This window comes from Anabrus simplex, chromosome 4 (genome assembly GCF_040414725.1).
Source record: "Anabrus simplex isolate iqAnaSimp1 chromosome 4, ASM4041472v1, whole genome shotgun sequence".
Classification (NCBI taxonomy): Eukaryota; Metazoa; Arthropoda; class Insecta; order Orthoptera; family Tettigoniidae; genus Anabrus; species Anabrus simplex.
This window is the reverse complement of record NC_090268.1, coordinates 233,280,692-233,305,375: the sequence shown is the minus strand read 5'-3', so window position 1 is coordinate 233,305,375 and position 24,684 is coordinate 233,280,692. Positions and strand designations below refer to the sequence as shown.

The 24,684-nt window shown below is 43.2% G+C and overlaps 1 protein-coding gene across 1 annotated transcript in view; it reads left to right on the top strand.

Moving 5' to 3' along the window:
- Dip-C (dipeptidase C) overlaps positions 1-24,684 on the top strand; it is a 1,401,195-nt gene that overhangs the window by 603,298 nt on the left and 773,213 nt on the right. The gene's annotated exons all lie outside the window — the stretch shown is intronic.

Here is a 24,684-nt window from a genome sequence, read left to right as displayed (position 1 = left end):
GTTAAAATCGCCTACCGGGCCAGGAATCGAATTCGGGTCCCTCTGAACTGTAGAGCATTAAGCCAAGGAGCCGAACAAATTATATATATTATTGATGAATAGTATTTCATAGTTTCGAACTTTTATGACAGTGAAAGTTGACCCAAAGGCGGATGTAATGTCACACTACTCGATCTTCCTCCCGGAGTTATCATAATCTGATGAATAAGGTCAGTAGCTTTGCGTGTCCGACTCCTGTATGTTCAGCGTTCAGGCAATCGGTTCAGAGGGTCCCGGGTTCGATTCCTGACTGTGTCGGGATTTTAATCGCGTCTGATTAATTCTTCTGACTCGGGGACTGGGTGTTTGTGTTTGTCCTAACACTTTCTTCTCCATATTCGGACAACACACTACCCTACAAACCACCACAGAAACTCGCAATAGTGATTACATCCCTCCATATAGGGTTGGCGTCAGGAAGAGCATCCGGCCGTAAAACAGAGCCAAATCCACAGTTCGCACCCGCGACCCCACAGGTGTGTGAAAGGCGGCAGAAGAAGAAGAAGAAGGTAGATAATTTGCGTAGATAATATGGTGCTAGAATCGTCACTTTTCTCAGTTGAATCGTATGGCCTCGGCTACCGTGTGCAGGCACTTTGATTTGACACCATTTGCTTTGGCTACGTGTCAATTTCGACATTCCATTTTAGCCCACCAGATGGCAGAGAAATCGAAAGTCTGCTGAGGAACCTGTGGCCGAGTGTTTTTTTTTTTTTTTTTTTTTTTTTTTTTTTTTTTCGGGAAAACTGCTTCTCATATCAGACAGCTCACGAAGCCTAGCGAATCCCTCTCTGACTCAGTTCAGAATTAAAATCCCTGGACTGTCGAGGCATCGATCCAGCGGCCTCCTTGTAAGAAATAAGTATGTTCTTTTACGCTACAAAGCTGGCCAATGGAAGGTCAGGTCGAGAGTTTGGAATGCCTAGGGGTGTGGATGATGGTACTCATAGCCTATACAGTAATGTAGAATTGTTAGCAGACCGTATGCGGATGTAGCGGTAATAAACAGAGCCCTGATTTGCTGGTGCATGCCATTTGATGTGATGCGGCTGACGTCACCCGCCACCACATGACTACTATGCTTCCTGTCTTCAGTCTTGCCGCTCTCTTTTGACTGCTTGCCGCAAATTAAATGGGGGCAGTTCTCAGACACGGACCCCCACTAAAGACTTCCTTCAAAACATCCACTGCTACTGCTACTACTTATAGGCTTGACTCAATGTTTGCTTATTTACTGTACATAACATAAATAACGCCTATCATTCGTTAACATTTCAAACTTGGAGATTTAACATCCCGAATTTGATTAATCAGTGATTAATCAGGGTTCCTCATTTTTTTAAATGGGTGCTAGTGGTTTAACGTCGCACTAACACATCGGAGGTTTTTAGCGACGCAAGGATGGAAGAGGGCTAGGATTGGAAAGGTAGTGACCATGGCCTTAATTAAGATACAGCCCCAGCATTTGCGTATTGGGTAAATAGGACACCACGGAAAATCATCTTCAGGGCTGCCGACAGTGGGATTCGGACCTATCATCTCCCGAATGCAAGCTACAGCTACGCGACGCTAACCGCAGGATTGACTCGCTCGGTACTACATATATTTAATAATATGAGCACTACCCCCGTGGTGTAGGGAGCAGGCGTCCGCCTGTCACCCGGCGGCCCCGGGTTCGATTCCAGGCCGGGTCAGGGGTTTTTAATTGTAAATGATTCATATCCCTGGCCTGGAAACTTGGTGTTTGTGTCGTCCTTAAAGTTCCTTTCCTCACATTCAACACTCTACACTTCCGCAATTTCACTTACACGCAGGTTCCTATCATATGGTGACAGTAGTCAGAAACCCCAAGGGTAAGCCACAGCTATGGAATAACCGATTTCGTTCAGACTTGCGAGGTTGACGTACCTAACAATTGTGTCCGAGGATTTGTGCGATTGACACTTATTTAACCAGAAAATGTCCCCTTAAATGTACTACTGGTCTATTGGTCAGCCGCGAGCATCACGGGTTCGACACACCAGAATGCATTTTTCTTCTTTTTCTTCCCCCCTTTTCCTCTTTTTTCTTTGTCCATGCGGGCTAGGAAATACACAGATTAAAAATAAGCCACATCATACTGTATACTGTTTACTATCGTGTCGTCTTGCCACTTGTGGCTTGACAAATCTTCGCTTTTTCCTGTTATCTTATAACCACTACTGCACTTGTGATAAGGGATAGAAACAGTGAAACTCTTTATGTCTTTCTTTCGTTCTTTCTTAATCCACTTACCTTCCAGGGTTGGTTTTACCCTCGGACTCAGCGAGGGATCTCACCTCTAACTCAATGGCAGTGTCCTGGAGCGTGATACCGTGGGTCGGCGGAATACAACTGGGGAGGAGGACCAGTACTTCGTCCAGGTGGCCTCACCTGCTGTGCTGAACAGGGACCTTATGGTGGAATGGAAAGATTGTAAGGGATAGACAAGGAAGAGGGAAGGAAGCGGCCGTGGCCTTAAGTTAGGTACCATCCCGGCATTTGCCTGAAGGAGAAGCGGGAGACCACGGAAAACCACTTTAGGGGTCGAGGATGGCTGAGCTGGGAGTCGACTCCCCCCCGTCTACTCAGTTGACTTTCTGATGCTGAGAGGACCGCGTTCAAGCCCTCGTACCACTTCTTAAACTTCGTGGCAGAGCCGGGAATCGAACCCGGACCTCCGGGGGTGGCAGATAATCACACTAACCACTACACTACAGAGACCGACAATATTAGTATTAGACGTGATGAATTGGACATCTTTGTAGCTTCATGTTCAGAGGAAGAAAACACGTAGGGCCTACTCTTATTGAATAAGATTACAGTACAGTTATTATGGCGACTGCTGTATAGATGAAATCATGTAAAATGGGTCGCTAAAAAGCGAATATGGCAGATGTAAATAAGACTCATCACTGCTGCAACTAGAATAGTTGCTTATGAAATTCACCAAACATTACCAAAACAAAGAGCTTCTCACTGCAGTGAGCAATAATGAAGATTCACCTACTTGAGTACATTATTCATGAAATCCTACACCAACTCGATTATTAAGCATATTTTTTAAACAGTCCCCCCTGTGTAGGGGTACCGTGCAAGCCTCTTGCGCTAAGGCCGCGCATTTGATTCTTACCGCTGTCTGATATGAGAGGCAGTGAATTTGGTCAAGAAAGCCAAGTATTACGGCTGAGAATTCCGTTACGCTGACCTCTGGCACTCCACTACCTACAAGTCATTTAGCAGGCCAAGGCAATAATGGACTGTTACGCCACGGCTTTGTTTGGTGTATTCATAGAGTCCACTATTCTGCTTACTTGGTATTATTCTATTAGCATTATAATCCTAGAGGAAAATATAATCAACTCCTAGTTTAACTCCTCGCAAATCACTTCTACAGATAGAAGAAAATGTTACATTTTTGAAATCTTTGCATGTCTCATTAATTACGTTTCGGAGACCTTGTATCAATATTACGTAATAGCTGATACTGCACATCATCATCATCATCATATTTTTCAATGGTGTTGTTAAATGTTGAGAAATGAAGAAAATTATTGTTAAAGATCTGATTACCGGGCGAGTTGGCCGTGCGCGTAGAGGCGCGCGGCTGTGAGCTTGCATCCGGGAGATAGTAGGTTCGAATCTCACTGTCGGCAGCCCTGAAAATGGTTTTCCGTGGTTTCCCATTTTCACACCTGGCAAATGCTGGGGCTGTACCTTAATTAAGGCCACGGCCGCTTCCTTTCAACTCCTAAGCCTTTCCTTTCGCATCGTCGCCATAAGACCTATCTGTGTCGGCGCGACGTAAAGCCCCTAGCAAAAAAAAAAAAAAAAAAGATCTGATTCTCTCACAGCCCAAGTATGGTTTATTTATGTATTTATATGGTAACTATAACCCCCTAAGCAAAAACTAAGTTGATTAGGATCAAATTTAATACGGCCTACAACATACTTTTTCTCGTGCCGTTTGGAATGATATCGAGAGCCATAAACGGCTCACAGGCCGTATTTAAGACACCCCTGACTTTGCAGACGGACAATTTGAATAGACTATTAATTAAATATTACAAATCACTACTACGGTACTATTGGGGGAAGAAATGTTAAGGGTTCCTTTTTGAGGAGTAACGTTGCGTGACACGACATTTACATACAATATTCTTCTGAAGTTTGAGGCTACTGAATAGCACAGAGACAAACATTTACCCAATTGAATACACAAAATAACAACCGAATTTGCAACAGTAACATGAGTAATAATATTGGAAGAAGATTTACCTTCGTACAAATTGTACTACTAGAAGGTTTACTCGCTGCTGTCTGTGTATACAAGACAGTAACCGCTCGCTCTGTGACTCTATGTTGCATTTGCTGCTGATCACAGCCCACGAGCTTCTAATCAATACAAGTCTCCATTGTAATTATTTATACAGCAGAGATTCGGACGCTATTGGCTATTTTAATCTATGTCACGCTTTATTGGAACCGCAGTGGTTCAAGGTATTTGTTTCCCAACAGGATCCCCATATTGGATATTAGATCACAAATTAAGATACGGCTATTTTAATCTATATGATGCTTTATTGGAACCGCAGTGGTTCAGGGTATTTGTTTCCCAACAGGACCCCCATATTGCATATTAGATCACAAATTAAGATACATTCACATCCTCGTAATTTTTAAGAATAACTTATCATTACTATTTCTACAACAGTATTTTCTTCTTCTACTAAATTCGTTTACTCTCCAGGGTTGGTTTTCCCCTCGGATTCAGCGAGGGATCCCACCTCTGTCGCATCAAGGGCTATGTCGTGGAGAGTGAGATTTTGGATTGGGGGATACAACTGGAGGGGAGGACTAGTACCTCGTCCAGGCTGCCTCACCTGCTATGCTGAACAGGGGCATTGTGGGGGATCGGAAGACTGGAAGGGATAGACAAGGAAGAGGGAAGGAAGCGGCCGTGGCCTTAGTTAGGCACTGTCTAGCACTTGCTTCGAGGAGACGTGGGAAACCACGGAAAACCACTTCGAGGATGGCTGAGGTAGGAATAGAAATCCCCTCTACTCATTTGACCTCCCGAGGCTGAGTGGACCCCTTCAAATTTCGTGGCAGAGCCGGGAGTCGTACCCGGGCCTCCGGGTGTGGCAGCTAATCACACTAACCGCTACATCACAGAGGCGGACTTAACGGTAGTTTATCGTACTATAATTTCCGGTTCCATGGCTAAATGGTTAGCGTGCTGTCCTTTGGCCACGGGGGTCCCGGTTTTGATTCCCGGCAGGGTCGGGAATTTTAACCATAACTGGTTAATTCCGCCGGCTCGGGGTTCTGGGTTTATGTGTCGTCTTCATCATAATTTCATCCTCATCACGACGCGTAGGTCGCCTCCGGGCGTCAACTCGAAAGACCTGCATCTGGCGAGCCGAACTTGTCCTCGGACACTCCCGGTACTAAAAGCCATACGCCAATTCATTCAAGTCCTATAATCCAAACTGCACAGCAAACCACTGCCCCAGATTCCTCGAATAAATAACTTCCGTATGAAACTTCAGTGTGTATGTATTTTATGTGTAACTTTTTGTTACATTGTCTGGTGTGAAAATGGGAAACCACGGAAAACCATATTCAGGGCTGCCGACAGTGGGATTCGAACCCACTATCTTCCGGATGCAAGCTCACAGCCGCGCGCCTCTAACCGCACAGCCATCTGATAGCAGTTAATTAACGAGTCACTAGCATTTTCAGATTCAAGAAATGAAAATGAATTTCTTACTGATATAGCAAAGATATTTGTGGCGTTTGGTAATCCTCTTTCGAAGCTTAACAATACCTTTATGGGATCCTACGTGCAGATATGTTCCAGATGAGAGCACCTCACGAAAATTACATCTTAAGCTTCTGTGTGAATACATCAGACAAGTAGTAGCTGATAATCCAGTACATTTTACCCTAGATGAAACTACCCATAGGCAGAACACACATGTTTTGAACAGTTTAGTGTAAAGCAAGTGAAACCTATGCTTTTGAAAATCTACTTTCTGCACAAAACAGACAATGCCAGTGTGATGCAAATTTTCAACAATGCAGGGTTTGTATTGTGGCCTAAAGGAATAGAACATAATACAGTGTGGCTAATGCTTACGGACCAAGCGTCTTAAATGTTACTGGCTATTGCCAACCTGAATCCTTCGTATTCTAATCTACAACATGTGACGTTCATTGCACACGCATTGCATCGACTTTGTGAGAAACTAAAATACTAATATTGATGAATGAAAACCTACAACCTGTTTTCCAGTCATTGACCGGGTCAGGGATGGAATGAATGAAGCAGATATAGGCTGTTAGTACGATGGAGTCGCCACTCCCAAAGTGATTTATTAATGACTGATATAGATGCTATGAATGGAGAGTGTTTCTGGAATGAAAGATGACAGGGAAAACCGGAGTACCCGGAGAAAAACCTGTCCCGCCTCCGCTTTGTCCAGCACAAATCTCTCATGGAGCGACCGGGATTTGAACCACGGTATCCAGCGGTAAGGGGCCGACGCGCTGCCGTCTGAGCCACGGAGGCTCATGAATATTGATATGCAAATGAATTTGTGTCTTCCGTATGACCATTCTGATAAACGCTCCTGCAAAAATAGAAAAATATGTTGAAATTACAGGATTTCCTTTTCCTCAATTCTCACCAGATGGGGCACTTAGTTAAAGGCCGTTATGTTTATTTGTAACCATTTTAACTAAATGATATTTCTTAGATGCTTTGCTGAATGATTCTTCAGCTGGGCAAAGAACTAGCACGTAGACAGGAATTATGGATTTATTTATCGTGCATAGTTACTCTTTCCTGACTACTGACATTTTTAAATTGAAAGAATTGTGCCCTCAGAAAGATGCACAGTGGGCTCTTCTGATGGATGTGAAGGAGGCAAAGGAGAGTATTCTTAAGCGGAAGCTGAAGCAGAGCTTAGCCAAAATACCTGCTGTTGAGAAAGTCACAACGAACAAGGATCTACATTACCGACTACAAACAGAATATGCACCGCTTGTTTCTGTTGACGTTGAACGTTGCTTTTCGGCATACAAGTACACTGACTGACAGAGCAAATGCAACACCAAGGAGGAGTGGTTCGAAAGGGATGAAAGTTGGGGAAAAAACAGAGACGGCACGGACGAATAATTGATGTTTATTTCAAACCGATATGCAGGTTACACAATGCGCACGGCATCGACTCAGTAGGATGTAGGACCACCGCGAGCGGCGATGCACGCAGAAACACGTCGAGGTACAGAGTCAATAAGAGTGCGGATGGTGTCCTGAGGGATGGTTCTCCATTCTCTGTCAACCATTTGCCACAGTTGGTCGTCCGTACGAGGCTGGGGCAGAGTTTGCAAACGGCGTCCAATGAGATCCCACACGTGTTCGATTGGTGAGAGATCCGGAGAGTACGCTGGCCACGGAAGCATCTGTACACCTCGTAGAGCCTGTTGGGAGATGCGAGCAGTGTGTGGGCGGGCATTATCCTGCTGAAACAGAGCATTGGGCAGCCCCTGAAGGTACGGGAGTGCCACCGGCCGCAGCACATGCTGCACGTAGCGGTGGGCATTTAACGTGCCTTGAATACGCACTAGAGGTGACGTGGAATCATACGCAATAGCGCCCCAAACCATTATGCCGCGTTGTCTAGCGGTAGGGCGCTCCACAGTTATTGCCGGATTTGACCTTTCTCCACGCCGACGCCACACTCGTCTGCGGTGACTATCACTGACAGAACAGAAGCGTGACTCATCGGAGAACACGACGTTCCACCATTCCCTTATCCAAGTCGCTCTAGCCCGGCACCATGCCAGGCGTGCACGTCTATGCTGTGGAGTCAATGGTAGTCTTCTGAGCGGACGCCGGGAGTGCAGGCCTCCTTCAACCAATCGACGGGAAATTGTTCTGGTCGATATTGGAACAGCCAGGGTGTCTTGCACATGCTGAAGAATGGCGGTTGACGTGGCGTGCGGGGCTGCCACCGCTTGGCGGTGGATGCGCCGATCCTCGCATGCTGACGTCACTCGGGCTGCGCCTGGACCCCTCGCACGTGCCACATGTCCCTGCGCCAACCATCTTCGCCACAGGCGCTGCACCGTGGACACATCCCTATGGGTATCGGTTGCGATTTGACGAAGCGACCAACCTGCCCTTCTCAGCCCGATCACCATACCCCTCGTAAAGTCGCCTGTCTGCTGGAAATGCCTCCGTTGACGGCGGCCTGGCATTCTTAGCTATACACGTGTCCTGTGGTACACGACAACACGTTCTACAATGACTGTCGGCTGAGAAATCACGGTACGAAGTGGGCCATTCGCCAACGCCGTGTCCCATTTATCGTTCGCTACGTGCGCAGCACAGCGGCGCATTTCACATCATGAGCATACCTCAGTGACGTCAGTCTACCCTGCAATTGGCATAAAGTTCTGACCACTCCTTCTTGGTGTTGCATTTGCTCGGTCAGTCAGTGTATTTACCGGAAGTGCACGCTAATTGTAAAAGACATTGAAATATTGAATGTTATCTCTTTTAACAGTTTTCTTGATGATTGAGTGAATTTTTGTCCTTATATGTAATGCTATTGGTTTTGGTACAACACATTACGAGACGCCAACGAGTTTCCAATCGGAGGTCTCGGTTGCTTGCAAGATGTTTTCATTTCTTCTAGTCTTTTAAATATAGGTTATATGAATCTAGGGGCTGCCTGACCGAGGCAATAAAGGTGTGCTTGATTCATCCTGGTGCACGTGGGTTCGATTCGCCGTCTGGAAGTCGAAAAATGTAAGAAAGGCGATTTCCAATTCTGGAGGAGAACATGGTCCTGCGATTCACTCCGGCGCGGCTCCATAAATACGATCTGCAGAGCTGCAGAACCCCACCACAATGAAAGATATACAGTAATGTAATATATAGCGATTAGCGATCCCATCCTTCATATTGAGTGTGTATATCGAGCCAAAGATCGATACCCACACTGCTGCTGGTGATCTGGCAACCCTGTTTAACTAACGAAGCGAATGAGCGAGTTCTTAGGCTTACAAGTAATCATGACTATGTTTCTCCGTAATGGTAGTGAATTCTTCCGAGTTAGGTAGTTATGAAAATGGAAACAGAAACGCTAGTACCATCAGACTATGTTCCCCCTCCATTAAGAAAGCAGGCTGCCAAAGATGTATGCAGGTCTCGGAACCTTTGTAAATATGAATGTGTCGATGAGTCAACTTTTTTTTCGATAAGTGGAAGGGGGGCTTTATTTTTTGTAAATTTTAATTGTTGTTTTTTGTACAAGTCAGTTATTTATATTTATATTCGGTACATTTTCGAGAACTTCACACAGATAGGACATGGAGAAAAGCGTTTCCGCGGGATTGGAGGACGTATTCACACGAGCTCAGCTGACACTTCCTGTATACAATACGAATTTAGATTTGTCTATTAACTTACTGCAATGGACTGGGCGTCACAGAGCAGAACCACCAACATTATTCAGCACGAGCCGCCACTGGATTCACTCAGCCTACACCAAACATGAGTACCGGGTTAATATTCCTGGGGCAAAGGTGGTCTGACGTAAAGTTCACCACCTTACCCCACCAAGTGCTGACGTTACGGATAATGGAAGCCTTTACCTTCCCCCCGCCCCTTCATGGACCTTCATCGCCTGTACGGAGATGACTTTGGCTTTTTCTTTATATGAATCACATCATGTGTTTTCTTCATCGAGCGAAGGATTCACCATGTGGGATAGAATCAGACCAGTCTGATAAACTCATGTCAATAAAGGTGTATTATCATCGTGGTATATAAACAATCCGTGGCTGGATAAATAAGAGACGTTCATAAATTTAAGCACCAGTGTTCGAAAATGACTTCAGATCGAAGAGAGGAAGCAGTTTAAGCGGTTCTAAGAACAATAGAATGTCAAATCGAACAATGCATTGCTTTTTTAGCGATTACTGCACTTTCCCACAGAACCCACTGATGAAGCGTGTCCAGGTCTTGCGTAGGATGTGGTGAAGTGGAACAGTTATCGGTTTGTTGTTCCTGGTACTGTTAACTGCTGATTTAAAAAAACAAAAACATTTTCATTCAGTTACTTTCCTTAGTCCAGTTCTTGGTGTCGTTTCGATGGGAATAATGTTTCACATTCGTCCTAGCCGGTTATGTTTGTTCTCGAGTCCAGCTCCTTGGGTGAATGATCAGCGAACTGATATCCGGTTCATAGGGCTCCGGGTTCGATTCGCGGTCGAGCATTTTAACCGTGTTTGGTTAATTCCTCTAGCACGGAGGGTGGAGGGCTGAGTTTTTGTGATGGTCTTAATACACATCTTCATTTGCATTCAACTCATCACACTACCAACCACCACAAAAACACGAAATGGCGAGTACATTCACCCACATAGGTTGGTGATAGGAAGGGCGTCCAGGCGTAAAAGTGGGCTTATTCCATATTAGTACCTACCTGAGGTATTTTGTAAAAATGTCTGTACACAAGAAGATTGTATTTTGTTCTTACGTCTCCATTTCATACGCTGAAAAAGTCGAAGTTTATTAATATTATTATTAGAGGTATCTGATGCAAGTGTTGCTTACATAACTTCTTCTTCTCTATCTGTTTACCCTCTAGGAACGGTTTCTCCCTCGGACTCTACCGCCTCACGGGCAGTGTCCAGGAGCTTCAGACTCTGGGTCGGGGATACAACTGGGGAGGATGACCAGTACATCGCCCAGGCGGCCTCACCTGCTATGCTGAACAGGGGCCTTGAGGGGGATGGGAAGATTGGAAGGGATAGACAACGAAGAGGGAAGGAAGCGGCCGTGGCCTTAAGTTAGGTACCATCCCGGCATTTGCCTGGAGGAGAAGTGGGAAACCACGGAAAACCACTTCCAGGATGGCTGAGGTGGGAATCGAACCCACCTCTACTCAGTTGACCTCCCGAGGCTGAGTGGACCCCGTTCCAGCCCTCGTACCACTTTTCAAATTTCGTGGCAGAGGCGGGAATCGAACCCGGGCTTCCGGGGATGGCAACTAATCACACTAACCACTACACCACAGAGGTGGACTGCTTACATAACATAAGCTAATATCTTATAAATGCGATGGCCTAGAGCAGCACAAAATTTAATTGAAAAGATGAATAGAACTGTAAGACCACGGTTACATCATCATATAAAGCACCAGAAGAAAAGTTCTACGATTATTATATAAAACCATATTAAATAATAAGTCTTTCGACATGTCACATAATATATTTACATAATTTGTAGTATAAGAAGCAATACCATAACTTAACATATTAATTACTACACCGTTACACAACATTTACAGGATTTTGTAGTCTTTTCTTGAAACAACCTACATGTTCTGTTACAGGTTACATGTTCGGTTCTCTATCTTACTGTATAATTAAACGATAACATTAAAATAAACTTCGCTGCATGTACAAATTCCAATGAATTTTTAAGAAAATAGTTCAGCGATAAATGCAAATTATCAGTCATCATATCATGTCGCCTTATCCCCTTAATACCTTGAAAATATCAGTCACCATTTTTTCGGGGTTTGAAATTAGAAAGTAGTTTCAGGAAGCTGTTACACCTACGAAAACTAAAGGTCATCTCTTCGGAAAATAACTCTCTCACCGGTTGAAAAAAATGCTAGGATTTGTTTTGCTTCTGCGGCAGAATTTCGAACCCCGGCCCCCTAGGTGAGTTTTGGGAATTTTCACGGCTTTGTTTTCTTTTTGTTTTATTTTGTGGGAGGCATCATGTTCTCTTGTACCAAATTTCTCATTAATGCATATGGGGCCTATAAGCTGGATGTTAGGCCCCTTTAAACACCAACTATTATTATTATTATTATTATTATTATTATTATTATTATTATTATTATTATTATTATCATAATTAATGCATCTATTTCCATATTTATATCTACCCTTATGGATAGCTAAATTTCGACTTTTATTTACTAGTACAAATACACTGACGGAAATAAATATACAAACACCAAGAAGGGGTTGTGCTAAATTAACGAAAGTTGGTAGGCGTGTTTATACATATGAAAGATGACGTTGATTCAAATTTTCCGCAAATCGCATTAGCGTGGCACTAGTAACCGCCCCATGACATTGCACACCAGGTTTGCTTTAAATACGGACTGTACTGTGCGAAAGCGTTACTTACCTATGAGAATGGACGGAATGACTGTGAGTGGGTCAAGGATGCCTTTACGACGACGAAGAGGCCAATATCAATAGCTCACTGTGGTTGAACGAGCCCATATATTACGGCTAAGTGAAGGTGGATTTTCCTTCCGCGTTATTGCAGAACGACTTGGCAGGAATGTCTCCACTGTGCATGCAGTGGTCACGAGAAGGTACGCTCGCAAGAAGACCGGGCTCTGGACGTCCCCGTGACACCACCGAGAGGGAAGACCGCCGTATTCGGCGTATGTCTGTAGTGCAGCGGACTGCGTCTGCGTCGAGCGGCATTTGGCACCACAGTGACGCAACGAACTGTTCGAAATTGGTTACTGGAAGAACAGCAACTTTAGTGGTGTCAAGCGAGAGCTCATTGGACCCTCACCAGGATTACTTGATTCAAGAACTGGAAAATATCCAAAGAAAAAGCAGCCCGATTTGTTCTGGGTGATTTCCAACAAAAGAGTAGCGTTACAAAAATGTTGCAAAGTTTGGGCTGGGAAGAATTGGGAGAAAGAAGACGAGCTGCTCGACTAAGTGGTGTGTTCCGAGCTGTCAGCGGAGAGATGGCGTGGAATGACATTAGTAGACGAATAAGTTTGAGTGGCATTTATAAAAGTAGGAAAGATCACAATATGAAGATAAAGTTGGAATTCAAGAGGACAAACTGGGGCAAATATTCATTTATAGGAAGGGCAGTTAGGGATTGGAATAACTTACCAAGGGAGATGTTCAAAAAATTTCCAATTTCTTTGAAATCAATTAGGAAAAGGCTAGGAAAACAACAGATAGGGAATCTGCCACATGGGCGACTGCCCTAAATGCAGATCAGTATTGATTGATTGATTGATTGATTGATTGATTGATTGATTGATGACCGTGTGTTGGTTAGAAGGAGATCAGGTGAGTGCCTGCATTCCACCTGTCTGCGGCGTCGACACACTGGACACCCACCGGGAGTTCTGGCCTGAGGAGCAATTTTCTATGATAGCAGGAGCACTCTCGTGGTTATCGCAAGCACCCTGACTACAGATGTGTACGTCCGTCTGGTGATTCGACCTCTTGTGCTGCCATTCATGAACAACATTCCCGGGAGTATTTTCCAAAAGGATAATGCACGCCCTTATGCCGCTGTTGTAACCCAACGTGCTCTACAGAGTGTCGACATGTTGTTGTCTTGGCCTGCTCGGTCCCCCGACCTGTCCCCAATCGAGCACGTATGGGACATCATTGGATGACAACTGCAGCATCATCCACAACCGGCATTAACCGTCCCTAAATTGACCGACCAAGTGCAACAGGCATGGAACTCCATCCCACAAGATAACCCTCCGGCACCTGTACGAAACAATGCATGCACGTTTGCATGCCTGCATTCAACAGTCAAGCGATTACACCGGTTATTAATGGACCAGCATGGCTTTTCTCGCGCGGATATTAACCTGTAATCTTGTACCTTTAATCAATTAAATATGTTACCTCGACAAATGTATTGCCAAAACTTCCGTATTCTACATACCTTATTTCATGGTGTTTGGATATTTTTTTCCGCCAGTATAGGCCTATTTGTCATAGTTTACGATCTTTCTTTTATTTTACGTGAATTATTTCATCAAAGCTTTTCTGGACGATTGTTCAATTCTCTCCGTGATTGTTTGCATAGGTATCGTACATAGCACATTGAGAGTGTTGTCTGTTTATGTGCATTAATAGTGTTCAAAAGTGTGTATGATTAAGTGACTACGAATAGAGGTACTCTCTCTCTCATGGTTCCCTCAATTCTGAGGATTGTGTTCTCCGAAGAGGCTATTGTTCAGTATTGTCCATGTCTTACGGTCCTCGGTCAGACGTGTTACACTAAAGAGCTTCAACTAGTTCGACCATTGAGTGGAAACTCGTCCACGATTTGTCTTCTCGAGAACATTTCCAGTGAACATCAGTTTTCGTATGCTGTCATTCTAATATCACACAGTACGTCCAAAGAATTTTAAAACTATTTGTTTACATATTGATAATAATCTAATTTTGAGGTTGATCTGGTTAGTAATGGGATCATTTGTGCAAAATGTGGCTTCCCACCAAAGGCTACCACGATCGATTCCCGCCAAGCCTGTGGGAGTTTTGAAATTAAATATCACGTCCTTGTGGTTCGAATTACAATCAAACTGGAGGTATGCGTATAATTCTTCGCCAGCATTCGGTTTTTTTTTTTTTTTTTTTTTTTGCTTTACGTCGCACCGACAAAGATAGGTCTTATGGCGACGATGGGACAGGAAGGACTAGGAGTGGGAAGGAAGCGGCCGTGGCCTTAATTAAGGTACAGCCCCAGCATTTGCCTGGTGTGAAAATGGGAAACCACGGAAAACCATTTTCTGAGCTGCCGACAGTGGGGTTCGAACCTACTATCTCCCGAATACTGGATACTGGCCGCACTTAAGCGACTGCTGCTATCGAGCTCGGTAACTGTCGGAAAGAAACGATGTTATTGTTGTTAACGTTCGACAGTAGAATGCCAGAAGGAGTGTGGTGTGCAAGTGGAACCAATAGGGCTGCTTGTTTCCATACACATAATTATGAGGAATTGTGAGCCCTTGGTAGCAGGAAAGGAAGGAGACAGGAGTACAACATTAACTGAAAAACATCATTTGAGGGATGCAAGATACACATTATCGGCAAGCTGAGGGAAATGTTCTGTGGCTTCCCACCAAAGGCTACCGCGATCGATTCACGCCAAGCCTGTGGGAGCTTTGAAATTAAATATCACGTCCTAGTGGTTCGAATTCCATATAAAACTGGATGTTCACCAGATGTCTAAATGGTGTCAAATTAAACTAACCGCAACATGGTAGTGTGGCCATGTTATTATTATTATTATTATTATTATTATTATTATTATTATTATTATTAGTCTATTATTATTACTATATTCCTTTTGGACGACTATGGACCAAGGAATAACACCTTCGGTATGTCGGATTCGTATTCATCTTCTTCCGCCGTTGGCTTTGATGATCTGCCAATATTGCTTATTAATTTCCTGCATTCTTCCGAGAACACCTTGGAAAATTCCTTCCCATTTCCTCTCAGAAGCCCTTGAAGTCTGATATACGTCTGAAATGGTTTCTTTCCTGAGCATCGTCCTATTTGATGCCCATTTTCTCCATATCTAGACGGGTTTCAGTGAGCCACCTAGGAACAGCTTCCTTCTCTTCAAAGTGTGTCAGGAATCTTTGGTGTACATATTTCATGGTTCATCCTTAGGATATGCCCATAAAATTGCACTCGGCTTTTCCTCATGGATTCTACAATTCTTTCCGTTTCTTTGTCCAATTCATTGGTTGGTCTCGGTCTCCGTTGTCCATTAACATACAGTATCTAGGACCGGGCGAGTTGGCCATGCGGTTAGGGGCGCGCAGCTGTGAGATAGTGGGTTCTAACCCCACTGTCTGCAGCCCTGGTTTTCCGTGATTTCCCATTTTCACACCAGGCAAATGCCGGGACTGTACGTTAATTATGGCCACGACCGCTTCCTTCCCATTCCTAGCCCTTTTCCCATTCCATCGTCGCCATAAGACCTGTCCGTGTCGGTGTGACGTAAAACAAATTGTAAAAAAGGAAAAACATATCTAGTGCCTAGAATCTTCCTTTCCTTCTTCTCTAATTGTTGTATCAATCCTATGTTTGTTAGATTCAGTCTTTCAGCAGCGAACAATCTTTCTGGTTTAATCACTGCGTTATAGTGGCCTAATGTCCGGCTCCATGGCTAAATGTTTAGCGTCCTGGGCTTTGGTCACAGGGGCCCCAGGTTCGATTCCCGGCAGGGTCGGGAATTTTAACCTTAATTGGTTAATTTCGTTGGCACGGGGGCTGGGTGTATGTGTCGTCTTCATCATCATTTCATTCTCATCACGACGCGCAGGTCGCCTCCAGGTGTCAAATCGAAAGACCTGCATCTGGCGAGCCGAACTTGTCCTCGGACAATCCCGGCACTAGAAAAAAAGCCATATGCCGTTTCATTTCAGTGTCCTAATTTTGTTCTCAAATAAATTGACGTTTTGTTGTACACATTTATTGTTAATTGGTATACCAGTTCTATCTTTCCGATTCTCGATTTGGTTGCTTCCTTTTATAAGCCATTGTAATGGATCATTTCCCCAAGATATTTGAAGCTTCTTACTTTCTCTATCTTTCCTTCGTCTGTGTTCCTGATTCTTGGAGTCAATTTTATGTTTATCATATATTTCGTTTTCTCAAATGAGATCCGTAGATCGGTCTTCGTAGCTGAGTATATTGATTTATCTCCTGGGTAATTCGACATAATTCGCAAGGATTGCCAGATCATCTCCACAGGCAAGACAATTTATGTTCCTTTATTCCGTGTTCCAAGCCTGACTCGTTCCTTTTCTGCTTTATGCACTCTTACTTCCATTCTCTTTTCCAGTATACGGTTGAAGAGACTTGGTGATATTCCGTCTCCTTGCGCAATCCCTGTCTTAATTTCGAAAGAATCTGAAATTTCTCCCATGAACTTGACCTTTGATATTGTGTTGCTTATGATCTGTTTAATCAGATGTCGTGATTTGTTGTTGTTGTTGTTTGAGTCATCAGTCCATAGACTGGTTTGATGCTGGTTTGATGCAGCTCTTGTTATCTACACCAAATTCTTCTAGGACTCTCATCAGCATTTCCCTATCGATTGAATCATACATAGGCTTTCTTGAAATATACAAACACTACTAAATATTTGTTCTGGATCATTCTGTTCCTGATGATATTCCTATAATAATAATTATTATTATTATTATTAAACGATTATTATTATTATTACGTATGCCCTTTTAGTACGGAGAAATAACTCTGTTTTAGTTTGTCCCATGCAGTCTAACGTAAACAAATTGAATTTAAAGAGTACTTCAGAAAGAAGACGTTTGAGTGTCCCAGATGGTTTTCTTCGGCACGCGAGACAATGGCCTCAAATTGAAATGGTCGCGGGAAATCCGGGACAGATGACAGGTTCGGTGAAATAGTGTGTGTGTTTTTTTTTTGCTTGGTTGTTTGTCTACTGTTTCTAGATACGGGATGGGGATGAGATAAGATGAATGTATATGGAAAGTTTTCACGGGCGGGTGTCCTTCCTGATGCCAACCTCAGCTGAGGAGCTAATAAAGATGAATGATGGTGAATAAAATAGGATAAGGAGGTGGGAGGAATCGACTGTGGCCTATGAATTGGAACTGTCCCGGCATTTGTCTGGAAGTGAAATCGGAAACCACAGAAAACCATTCTGAGGACAGTCGAAGACGGGGTTCGAACCCACGCGTCTCTCGAATGCAGAGCTTGACTCCATAGCCATAGGGCGCAGCCACACCGCTTTTCTTTAAGAGACAATGCAAGCAACTCTAATCACTGAATGATTTACGTGGATACCTTCGTATGAATACCGAAACGTCACCCGTCACGTCATTTCGGCGAATGAACGAATACGTAGTACCGTGTGAGATGCATTCAGATTCGACATCGTAGTAAAGTGGAAGTTAATTTATATACAACATTTCTAGTAAGCAGGAAACAATTTACGCACGTATGATAACGTAAACAGCCCCTTGGAAGACAATTTACATCACCTCCTTTCTGACAGCTGATGGTGAAACTGTAAGGGATTCAACCAGCCTACGGGCTGAATGCTCAATAAATTAACAACACACTTTAAGGGAAGGGTCGGTGCAAGCTTAGAACCTGTTTCTACTAAGCGTGCTGCGAATCACTAATCTTCGGGTTGACAGAAGCAATAAGATATCGATAATAATTGCTGATTTATCCATGGGAAAAGCCACTTGAAGACTTTATTCTCGTGATGTATTAGTTCCTTCTGTGAAATCGTATTCCGTATGCGACAGGCTTGAGAAGTTACGTGGAGGCAGTGCAGCTGCAGTCATTAACCTGTGAGTCTGAGTAGATGTTGTCTCCGCCTGCCCGCCTACTGACGTCACGTCGCCGGTAGTCGGAGCGAGACAGCGCTGCTTCCTGTGCGACCATAACAAGTGTTCAAAGCAGAGTGTTTGTTATGGCGGTCTTGAGTACCTGGCGGTGGTGCCGTATAAGTCCAAACAGTCACAGCTTCTGTTCTTGAGGATTGCTTCCTCTGCTTATGGCAGCTGGGGAGACCCCTCCTCCTCCATTTCCTCCAGTTTTGTAAGCACTGTTCTTTCCTAGTATGGAACTATGGATACTATCTGTCGAGAGGAGGGGATAATGATGAGTGGGATTTCTCCTGTTGACTCATGATACACAATACCGGGCAGAATTTCAGGAATTAACTCTTCTTTCCTAGAGCAGCGTTTCAACCGGGGTAAACACCAATCGTGTCACCAGAGATCTTTTATATGCCGACATTGTACAACATGAAGGGCCCTTCAAAAATCCGGCTACCTCTGCCGGGTTCGAACCCACGATCTTGGAATCCGGACTTCGACACTCTATCACTGATCCCCATAGGGAGCTGTTGAAAAATAAAATGTCTAGTTTGTTCTTTTAGTGTTGTAATTTGCCGTACCCAACTTACTGCTTCATTTCTACCATTTTATGGTAATGTGGACTCTGAACATCAGAAGGCCTATTTAAATACAGCTATTTTAAAAACAGTGGGAAAGAGATGCAGCGAGTTTGATCGAGAAAATGAGCATTTTCAAGACTAATGTGAAGACAAAAACCTAAGAGTACTAAATATTAGGTAGGAAACATAGAACCAGAACAAGTGGATCATTTCAAGTATATGGGATGTGTATTCTCCCAGTATGGTCGTGTAGTAAGTGAAATGGAATCGATTCAATGTGTAACAAGGCTAATGCATTTGCGATCAGCGGAAAAAACAAAAAAAACAAAAAAAAATAAACAGATAGCTCTCGGGCGAAATTATCTGTATATCCATTGCTGACGAGACCTAGTGTTTACAATAGTCTACTCTCTGTCTTCTGATATGGGCTAAAACAAATGTGTTACTTTCAATGACCTGCGGCCGTGCGGTTAGGGGCGCGCAGCTGTGAGCTTGCATTCGGGAGATAGTGGCTTCGAACTCCATTGTCGGCAGCCCTGAAGATGGTTTTCCGTGGTTTCCCATTTTCACACCAGGGGCTGTACCTTAATTGAGGCCAGAGCCGCTTCCTTTACATTCTTAGATTTTTTCCTATCCCATCGTCGCCATAAGACCTATCTGCTTCGGTGCGACGTAAAGCAAGTTGAAAAAAAAAACAACAACATGAAAATGACTGAGGTATGAGTGATGCTAGTAATGTCACTCCTCATGTAGGCACTCCCTATTATAAATGGCGTGAAAATGTTACTCATAGGGTCGGCTGATGCGTATATCTGGGTGGGATTAGCAAACTGATACGTAATAGCAACTTCTCGCTAGGCGAGGAAAGCAACGGGAAACTATCTTATTCCTCATTTCCCTAGTATGTCTTTTCATTGGCAGCCAGGCCGTCTATGGCATCTGATGGCGGTGCTGTTGAGGATCAAACCTGCCTTCGGGCTGAATACTCAGCATATGATTTTTGTTCAGATCGACATGCTGTACGGGAGTGAAAGCTGGGTGGACTCAGGATATCCTGTTCATAAGAAGTTGGAAACAACAGACATGAAACTAGCGAGAATGACTGCTGGTATAAGCAGGTAGGAACAAGGCAGGAGTGCTCTCGCAGCGAGGATATAAGGATAAGACAGGAATGAATTCAGTGGATGAACCTGTGAATGTAAAACCGGCTTCGGCTCTGGGGTGATGTGAAGCGAATGGAGGAAGTTACGAATAGAATGGACTCGGCCCTCAGGTTTTAATGATCTAAAGATTGATTGATGTCGTGTGGTGGCCTGAGAGTCTGGATGTGAGATGACGATAATGAGGCAGGGAGAGAGTGAACCTTGGTGTCGCCACAAAGCCTACTCCTGTCGAATAACACCAAGGGGTCTGCTCAAGGCTTAACGTCGCAATACGACGGACGAATCGCCATCAACAACGTCATATGCCCTCACTCCACACGAACAGAGTGTAGAGGTTTGCAATTGAATGCAGGTTTTGGCACGCAATGTAGCGATGAGCAATTATATACCACCCCCTCTCCTTCCCTGCCGGCCAGATTTCTAATGGTGATTTTTTTTTACCACCAACGGGACTCGAACCGGCTAACCACGGTGTCGGATCACATAGACTCATGGCTTAACAATCACCCTCTCCCTACCTCATTATCATCATAATCTCAAATCCAAACGCGCTGGTCTTCATACAAAGGATGGAAATATTACTTAAGCTTATGTTGCAAGAGGGGAGGCACATTTTAAAATATATTTATCCATTCATTCATTTACTCCACCTTTTCTCATTCAGACAAGGTCTTGTGAGCCTCTACCACCATCCTTGGTCCCCTCGCACATAATCCAATCACCACCAGCTTGGTCTTCCTTTCCTACTCCCATTCACATCATTTCAAATACTTTTTCGTTCCTCCCAATATAACCTTGATCCCATCTCAGAATGTGTTCATACCACCGGAATTCTTTCCTGCACTTTATTTCATATTTATAATAGCTTCACATTTCCTCTGATGTCTTGCTTCCTTATTCAGTCCATACTCATAATCCACACTTCCACCTTAGCAACTTCATCTCTTCCAAGTTCAGTTTCTCCTGCTCAGATTGCCCGCGCCTCTATCCCATATAACATTGCAGGTCTAGCCACCTTTTTATATGTTATTCCCGTCAGTTAAGTGTTCATTCATTTGTCACAGAGGACACCCGATATCTTTTTCTGTGAGCCGTTTGTGCACTTAGATCTCATCTTTGGCCATCGTTGATCCCAGGCACTTGAAAGTGTCAGCATTGTTCAGGCCTTATTCCACTCAACTGAATATATATTTATTCATATTTTGTAGTTGTTATTTTCAGTTAAAAGGCTAAAGTTATTACACAGTTCATACAAAGGAATACATTTTCTATTGCTTTCATGTATTTTGTATAATACTTTGTAGCTGTTTTTCAAAACTGAAGTTATTTCTTAATTTTTGTTTCATGCATTCCCATATATTTCACATTGTTTATACATTACAAACAGTAACCTATTAATAGCCTATATATTTGTTACATTTGTTTGCTATCTTTATAACGTTTCCGTATTTTTCCACGAGTAATTGATAAATAAAATGGAACGCGTTCATTATATGCATAAATGTAAGGTAAGCTACCATGAAACTGGGATAAAATAGTAAATATTGTTTGGCCCGGTGAGAGGCGTGGCTTATGCTCTGACGCAAGCGGATCGGAAAATAACCGTGTGCAACTGAAACGTACGCAAGTCGTAAGTTCTACTGTATTATTATTATTATTATTATTATTATTATTATTATTATTATTATTATTATTATTATTATTAAGCTCTGTTGATCAGAGGTAGAGTGCCGGCCTCTGGATCCCAAGATCGCGGGTAAAACCCGGCAGAACTAGTCGGATTTTTGAAGAGCGGAAAGAACTTAAGTCGATACCATTTTTTTTTTCTTGCAAGTTGCTGTACATCGCACCGACACAGATAGGTCGTATGGCGACGATGGGACAGGAAGGTGCTAGGAGTGGGAAGGAAACGGCCGTGGCCTTAATTAAGGTACAGCCCCAGCATTTGCCTGGTGTGAAAATGGGAAACCACGGAAAACCATCTTCAGGGCTGCCGACAGTGGGGTTCTCCCGAATACTGAACACTGGCCGCACTTAATTGACTGCAGCTATCGAGCTCGGTAGTCGATACTTCATGTTGTACGATGTCGGCATATAAGAAATTGCTGGTCACACATTTGGTGTTTACCCGACATTTATTTTTAACTCAGCCGTAGGTCGCCCAACAGAGATCCAGTTTACGTTACCATGTACTGGAGTACAGCGGAACGTCGAAATTGCCGCGCAGGAAGCCTATACAGTTTCAGATTAAAATACCTGCATACGGTAGCTAAGGCCATACGATTATTATTATTATTATTATTATTATTATTATTATTATTATATTAATGTAATAAACTGTATATTGGGGATATGTGGTCGTGTTATAATAACATATAAGCTGGCGCGTTTCCATCATGCGATTAAGATCGTCTTCTTAGGTAGAACAATGAAAATTCTCTTTGAGAAATTGCCAGACCATAGAAACTAGGCTTAAGGCAGATAGACTCACAAGTGTAGTTAATTCCATTTCTCCTTACAAATGACAGATATTTCATCAAAAGGGATTTAATAGTCATTATGTATGACATATGCTCTGCCACAGCACACTTCTCTGGACCGAACAAGTGGCTGTACGGTTAGGGTCACGTAGATGTCAGCTTGCGTTCGGCAGGTAGTGGGTTTGAACCCCACTTTCGGCAGCTCTGAAGATGATTTTCTGTGGTGTCCCATTTTCACACGGGGCAAATGCTGGAGCTGTACCTTAATTAAGACCATGATCATTTCCTTCCCATTCCTAGTCCTTTCCTATCCCATCGTCGCCATAAGACTACCCGCGTCGGTGCTACATCAAGCAGACTGTAAAAAAATAGAGACGTAAATGCCTGCGATGTTCCTTAACTCTCTTTACCTTCCCACATGTTCGGTCATCATTAACATATCAGCAATAACGAGAAATCATGTATAGCATATTCTAGTGTTGTTTAGACCAATAGGATCTGTAACAGATCGCAAACAAAATTGTTCATGATGAGTTAGCCTTAAAGATGGTCTTGATATTGTACTTTCTGAAAATAATGCTAATACTATTCGTCATAGACTGTATGCGTACCGATTATTATTATTATTATTATTAGCGTATTCTCCCAATAATGGAAGACGTTAAGCAAACAACTCAATCAAGCTTTCTTTGGGTTCTTCTTGTTCTTCCAATAGGCTTTCATTCTCTCTGAGAAGGCTTGTTTACGTTCTTCCGACCATTTCGGTCTGCACTGTTTTTGCTTTGGTTGCTCTGATGTAACTTCCCACTTGTTGACTTTGTGTCTGAAGGTGTCTCTTTCTAAAATGTCTGTTGCACATATGTTTGCGTTTTTGAGGTCCTTTCGAAGTTCGTCCAGCCAAGGTGTTGAATTCTTAAGTGAGCTAACATAATTTAATATTCTTTTTGACAGTCGATTTTCTGGTAATCTTGTGAGGTGTCCAAAGAATTTCATTCGTCTTTTCTTAATGTCAATTTCAATGTTTGAAACTTTTTCTGTTGTTTTGATTGATTGTAGCCTGTAACCATCTTGGGTATATCTTGCTCCTAGGATTTTCCTGATGATCTTCCTCTCTTGCTTTTTTATTTCTTCTAATTCTTGTTTACTGTTAAGTGACAATGTTTCACTTGCGTAAAGGACTGTTGGTTTTATGACTGTGTTGTAATGCCGAATTTTTGTCTGTCTTGACATGCATTTTTTGTTGTAGATGTCTTGAACTAACCCTAATGCCTTCTTGACTTTTTGGAGACGGTTTTGCTGTGAGATCTTCTCAAGGCCTGTCGGTTCGATGAATTCTCCGAGGTATTTAAAGTACGAGACCCGGCCGATTTTACCGTATTTTGTTCTCAGGCTCGTGATATCTGTCTTTGAACAGAAGAATTTAGTTTTCTCAAATGAAATCTGTAGTCCCACTTTTTCTGCAGATTCCTTAAGTATCTCAAGCTGCTTGATGGCAGTCTCCTCATCCTCTGTTAAAATCGCCAGATCGTCCGCAAATGCAAGGTATGGTACGTAGAGGTTGTTTTTGGGAAAGCCCAATCGGATCGGTTTCCAAGATTCACGTTTCTTGAGTTCCTTCTCCCATTCTTCCATAACCTTGTCTAGGACGACGTTGAACAGAATAGGAGAGAGTCCATCACCTTGTCTCACACCTGTTTGAATGTCGAAGGGTTCTGAAGTTTCTCCCATAAATTTCACTTTAGATTTTGTGCCCGTTAGTGTTTGTCTTATGAGTTCTAGGGTTTTGGGATCTAGTCCTCTCTCTTCTAGAATGTGGAATAGTGAGGGTCTGTCTATCGAATCATATGCCTTTTTGAAATCTACAAATGTGCATACTGTAGGCTTTTGTCTGAGGGCTCGTAGTTTAAGTATGGTTTTGAGGTTGAAAATTTGTTCTGGGCATGACCTGTTTGGTCTGAATCCTGCTTGAAATTCTGATAATTTGGGTTCTAATTGTTGTTGTGTTCTATGCAAGAGACAGGCTGATAGTATTTTGTATGTGACTGATACAAGTGAGATTCCTCTGTAATTGTTTACGTCTAACTTGCTGCCTTTTTTATGTAGTGGATGGATTAGAGCAATCTTCCAGTCATCCGGGAGCTTTTCGGTTGCCAAATGTTTTGGATTATTTGTGTAATTTCTCTGAGTG